At 42.8% G+C, this 6,225-nt stretch overlaps 1 long non-coding RNA gene across 2 annotated transcripts; it reads left to right on the top strand.

Moving 5' to 3' along the window:
• The first annotated feature begins 4,416 nt into the window (after positions 1 to 4,416).
• On the top strand, positions 4,417 to 5,870 carry LOC141027779 (uncharacterized). 2 transcript variants are annotated; one of them, XR_012189690.1, is made up of 2 exons: positions 4,417 to 4,642; positions 4,771 to 5,870. It is a non-coding gene; the product is annotated as an uncharacterized lncRNA (long non-coding RNA). The 2 variants fall into 2 exon arrangements; XR_012189691.1 differs by having other exon boundaries at positions 4,428 to 4,642; positions 4,774 to 5,870.
• Positions 5,871 to 6,225: the final 355 nt, after the last annotated feature.

Below are 6,225 nucleotides of genomic sequence, written 5' to 3'. Positions count from 1 at the left end.
GGCCAGTTTTACCACAGGCCGTTAATGGGCCGAGGGTTACTAAGGGCCTCATATGGGCCAAAAGACGTCATGGGCCATACATGGGCTGAAAGTTAAAACAGGCTAGAATTATATTGGACGGCCCAGATGACGCTACTGGGCCTAATTCGGATAGGCCGTAAACGGGCCCTGTGTTAGCGGGCTGTAAATGGGCTATATGCGAACAGGCCGTTAACAGGCTTGCCGTGGGCCGGCCCGCCACCTTTTGACCAAGTCAAACGGGCCGGCCTTTTCACAGGACTGGGCCTCTGTTGGGCCGTGCCACGTGTCGACGTATCATAGGCGCTTTGGGTCCAATGAGTGGATGACATCTGTCCCAACGGTGAGCTGACACGTGTTTCCTCCAGCCAATGATGATTTTACACGTGGAAAATCCCCATTGGTCGGGGCTGTTAACGAGTTATCGGATCCAAAACTGGACTCGATAGCTTAACGGCGTTCCGTTACGGTGGATGCCACGTGTCGGTCACCCTTGACGAAAGCACTTCTGTGACGCGCGATTTATCGTCATGGAAGTGGACACTTCCGTGATGATAATTTTGGTAATGTCATGGAACACTTCTACGACAGCACAGGTATGACTATCTTGATTCTGTCATAAATTTGTCATGGATGTACATGCATGACAGAAAACGTGACCTACTGTGACAAACATGTATCATCACGGAAGTGTATTTTTTTTGTAGTGCTAGTCGACTAGCACCCTGGCAAGGTTGTGCTATGCATGCAGAGGGAACGGTTGCACAGTCACAGTCGAGCTCGGTGGAGGCAGCTTATGCAAGCGTGTGCAAAGAGGTCCGCAAACGCATCAGGCCACGCTAGAGATGGCCTCACCACATCTGGTCCATGCCAGAGTGTGTCACTAGCCTATGAGGTGGGAGGAGATGGCCCGCGCGTGCGATTGCAAGCAGAGATAGTCGTTGCCTACGCCACCTCTCCCTGGCTCACTCCGGTGGGTCTTGGGGACCGACGTTGTGCATTGGATGGGCTTCTCAACGGTGAGAGGGAGATGGAGAGATAGAGAGAAAGACTGAGATGGAGCCAGCGACACACACACATACACACGGAGAAGGGGATAAGAGAGAGGATGAGAGAGAGAGAGAGTGAAGAGGTCGCCGGTCATTTTCGATCTCTGAGTGGTGGGCGGTGCAGATTTGAATCCCCGACATCGATCCGCACTACTCCCTCAGTCCCTCCCAACCAATCATGACAAAGCATTCTGATTGCATGTTTCCTAGCTTTGTCGGGTACCTGATGTCTACTACACAATTTTTATTCTTGTAGACTCTGTTGGGCCTCTAAGCGCAGAGTTTTGTGTAGGACAGCAGCAAATTTCTCTCAAGTGGATAACCTAAGGTTTATCAATCCGTGGGAGGTGTCGGATGACCCTCCCAACCAACCATGACAAAGCATTCTGATTGCATGTTTCCTAGCTTTGTCGGGTACCTGATGTCTACTACACAATTTTTATTCTTGTAGACTCTGTTGGGCCTCTAAGCGCAGAGTTTTGTGTAGGACAGCAGCAAATTTCTCTCAAGTGGATAACCTAAGGTTTATCAATCCGTGTGAGGTGTCGGATGAAGATGGTCTCTCTCAAACAACTCTACAATCAAATACAAGAAATCTCTTTTGTCCCCAACACATCCAATACAATGCTAAATCGTATTGGTGCACTAGTTCGGCGAAAAGACGATGATACAAGTGTAGTATGGATAGATATAGGTTTTTATAATCTGAAATAATAAAAACAGCAAGGTAGCAAGTAATAAAAGTGAGCACAAACGATATTGCAATGCTTGGAAACAAGGCCTAGAATTCATACTTTCACTAGTGCAGTCTCTCAACAGTGCTAACATAATTGAATCATATAACAATCCCTGAACGTGCAACAAAGAGTCACTCCAAAATTTCTATCGAAGAGCATAGGACGAAAGCGTCTATCAACCACTATGCCTAGATTACCCCAATGTCACATCGGGAATCAGCAAGTTGATTACCAAAACATATATCAAGTGACTCAATAGAATACCACATTGTCACCGCGGATATCCACATGCAAGACATACACCAAGTGATCTCAAATCCAATATTCAATCCAACATAACAAAACCTCGGAGAGCAAGACTCAATTCATCACAACAAGATAGAGAGGGAAAATACCATATGATCCGACCATATTAACAAAGCCCATGGTACATCAAGATCGTGCCAAATCAAGAACACAAGAGAGAAAGATCAAACATATAGCTACCGGTACATACCCTCAACCCCGAGGGTGAACTATTCCCTCGTTGTCATAGAGACCGCCAGGATGATGAAGATGGACTCCGATGATGATCCCCCCTTCGACAGTTTGCCGAAAAAGGCCTCCAAATGAGATCACTTCATAGAGGCTTGCGGCGGCGGCGTGGAAATTCTAGGTTTATTTCTAGAGGTTTCCCTATTTATAAGAATTTTTGGCGTCGATTCCATGTCGGGGGGATTCCCGAGGGACCCACGAGCTCAGAGCACACTCCCTACCCCCCCCCCCCCCCAGGGCGCGTTGGGTGAGCTCGTGACTCCCTCGTGGGTCTTCTGATCCTTCCTCGAAGCTTCAGGTGTCTCTTATGTTTCCAAAAAAATCACCGTAAATCTTCATGGCATTTGGACTTCGTTTCGTATGGATTTTCTGCGAAACAAAAAATAGCCAAAAAACAGGAAGTGGTTCTGGGCACTAAGTTAATAGGTAGTCCATAAAGATCATATAAAAGTGCACCAAAACCATGTAGAACTTAGGTAAATATGGCATGAAACTTCATAAATTATAGATACGTTGGGTGCGTATCAGCATCGCCAAGCTTAATTCATGCTCGTCGTGAGTAGGTAAATGATAAAATAAATAATTTATGAAGTGTGAATGGTAGCATTGTGCATAAGTTTGATCAATGATAATTTCAATCACTTTTTTCTAGCATCATAAATAGCAAGTCTTTCTCATAAAAATCATCATGATAAAGTAGCAATTAATTCACATATTATGGTTTAAACAATGCATTCTATTGAAACTTAACAACCTATGTTCTTAATCAATAAACAATTTCAATGCATCTTATTTTTCGCAGAGTCTAAATGTGAGCTCCACATACTCACTTATCATATAGTCTTCTATGCTTGCTAGTATTCAAAGCATATTTTTAATACAAATAGCACCATCGAACACGGAGGAATATAGGGGCTTAATATTTCGCCTTCCAACTTACTTATCATAAAGATCATTGTCAACAATAATAATTCATGATCAAATATATTTAACTGAATATATGTGTCTAGATCTTTTCCCACCATATGATGCTTGCCAAGTAGAGAATAATTGAGGTTGGAATAAGAAATTGGCTCAACAGAAAATAAAATCTACAGAAAAAAGTAAAAGATGTGCCCTTCCTTGATTAGCTGGAAAGGATTGTGATCTCGAAAGGATGCATGCAATAGAAAATGTACTCGGCAAATATCATGTCTTCCTAGTGTCTGACGAAATGCATTTGACAAACAACCCGACACTAGACGAATTTCATTACAGTATTGATAGTACACTAAACTTGCACTTCCTTGATAATGAGATGCACAAGAGCAAGCAAAACATGATACAACTTGTTAGGGCATCTCCAACGCTAACCCGCAAATGGACATCGCAATGTCTTTTTTTTTGTCTAGACGTGGTCCACTGACATGATGCGGGAGCCGGTCATCAATGTTATTCGCAAATTAATCCGGTTGGGAGGAGCGACATGAGAGAGACCATGCATGTAAGAGGAAGAAAAGAGATAAGGATCATGTGGTTACTTTTGGTTGGTTAAGTGGATGTCCAGACTCCAAGAAAGCCCCCATGTTTGTTGCTAGCATACTGGAATCCGTAGGTCCGGAATGCTAAGCGGACGTATAACGCTTTTTCCAATGCATGGGTGCTTAGATGAGGTGCTAAGTGCATTTAAAATCTTAGCAACTAGCCTTCACAATGCATAGGTGCTTCGCTTTCGTAGCTAAGATTTCCTTACGGAATCATACATTCTTAAGAAGTTGATCCCCACTACAAGCTATTCTCTCTACATGCACACTGTCCAAATCAGCATGGTGCCACATCAGCGTTCAGTTTTCAAAAAACAACATCCACCTATGCAATTCACTTCACATCAAATCTGCAAAAAGGAAATACGTAATGAACAAACAGTGTGATTTAATTTTTCTTTATGTACTTATATCCATGCCCTGGTCACTCAACCGATCGTTTCTTTTCAGCTTCTCCGTAACCAAGAGACGAATATTCTAGCAGTTTCCCTCTGTTTTTACTCCCGAACCATAAAAACGCACCACGGGGATTTGATGAGTTCACCATATCTGTATCCTGTCTCCACGCCTCTCCCAATCCCTCCGTCCCAATCTCTCTCTTTATCTGCTCAAGCCGTTTGCTACCTCACTGTGCATCGCTCCTCTGCCTCATGTTCTTCTGCCGCCCCCTACGCCTCCGTCGGCCTACCATTGCGGAGAAGTTCATATCTTGGGAGAGCAGCCTAGCTCTGCCTAGAGAAGTCGTCGGTGGTGCCATCTTCACAGATTGTCCGTGTGGAAGGTGAGAGGAACCAGATTTGGACCTTTTTTTTAGTCCTCGTGAGTTCAAAAATTAAGCAGGTGAACCTTCCATCCTATCTCCATTAGCAATTGGTGTCTTTGCTGATTCGTTTGGTGATAATCAACCAGCAGCAGATTTGTTGCTACAGCTCGACTCGCAACAGGTTCATCCACCATGGTAACCGCTAACACCGGCGCCAAAGAAGAAACCCCCATCGGCTGCGGCAAGGCACTTGACGAAGCAGCTGGCGGCTTGGCGTATGAGTGGCTCTACGAGGCAAGATCAGTGACTTCCGTATGATGTTCAGTGTAATTACTTTGTAAAAGTGCAGATGTTTGCTTTGAGGGCATGCCATCCATATTCTTCTTTGTCGTTCAACACATTTTCTTACATCAATTAATTCTAATGCGAGATAAATGTATTTTTTCTGGAAAATACAAGTATCTTGGTATTTATATGTTGCTTTTCTCTTGATTTTAAGTTTCCTTTCAGGGATTTTTATGTGTTAATATTTGGAATTACTTAAACATGTATGCATACCTCTACGGACACTCCTCAGTGTTGTCTACTATGAGGAAAATGAAGCAAGGTAAATATTTTTATACTACAACACCTATATACACAGCATCCAATTATATTTTCTTATTTCCCTATTTCTCTAACTGTTTTAGCTTGGCACCACCTTTTGATGCCATTTTGTAAAGGCAATGCACGGATTGGTGGGTTAGTTTCTTAATTTTTCTACAGAATTATTTTATCTAATCAATAATATTGGTCACAAGTGGGAGCTTTCTGATATAACCTCTGAGATACAACTAATAAGTATAGACATATTTAGAAGGTGAGGACTTATGATTCTATCAGATTAATGTCATTTGTTTACCTCCGGCTAATGACATTTGTTTACCTCATGTTGTGGGATGGATCAAAGTAAATGTACATGTGAGTTCTGATGGAGATTTCACATAGTCAAGAGGTGATGTGTTAGTTGTAGCTTGGAAGTTTTCTTCCATTACAGGAGAAACAGAGCTGGGAGCCTATATATTGGAGCTATATACCAGTTGGTTCCACATGTAAATGGCCATATAATCCTCTTTTGTTATTGTGTTTGTTGTCCAAACATTGAACGATACAAGTAGGATGGTCGATCTTACTTACGCATGTACCATTAGTCATGTATGATTCTAAATATTGCTGTCAAATAACAACCATTTATTCATTGCTTTGATAGAGGCAATTTGCGGAGTAAAACAGTAATTTTAGGCAACATTTTCCGTAGCAACGCACGGGGAATCATCTAGTTGTTTAATAATTAAAGCCCCTCATGTATTGGTTGGCAGTCTTTTTACATAGGTTCGCGTGCTTAGCACCGTTTGTTCCTGGGGTCACCATAATGCTCTCTCTCCTCTTATGCTTTGTTACATCACTTTTTTGCCTATATGGTGTCCTTAGCATCGGTACACCTTGAAGCACTGGGAAGGGCTTAAGAGGTCCCTCTTGGATGGCGAAAATGATCCAGACACTGTCACTACTGGAATCAGGAATTTTGCAAGGTCTTTGCCATCAGCTTATAGAAAACTGAC

This window comes from Aegilops tauschii, chromosome 7, assembly GCF_002575655.3.
Source record: "Aegilops tauschii subsp. strangulata cultivar AL8/78 chromosome 7, Aet v6.0, whole genome shotgun sequence".
Classification (NCBI taxonomy): Eukaryota; Viridiplantae; Streptophyta; class Magnoliopsida; order Poales; family Poaceae; genus Aegilops; species Aegilops tauschii.
Note: the sequence above shows the minus strand (reverse complement) of the source record. Positions and strands in the feature narration are given on the sequence as shown.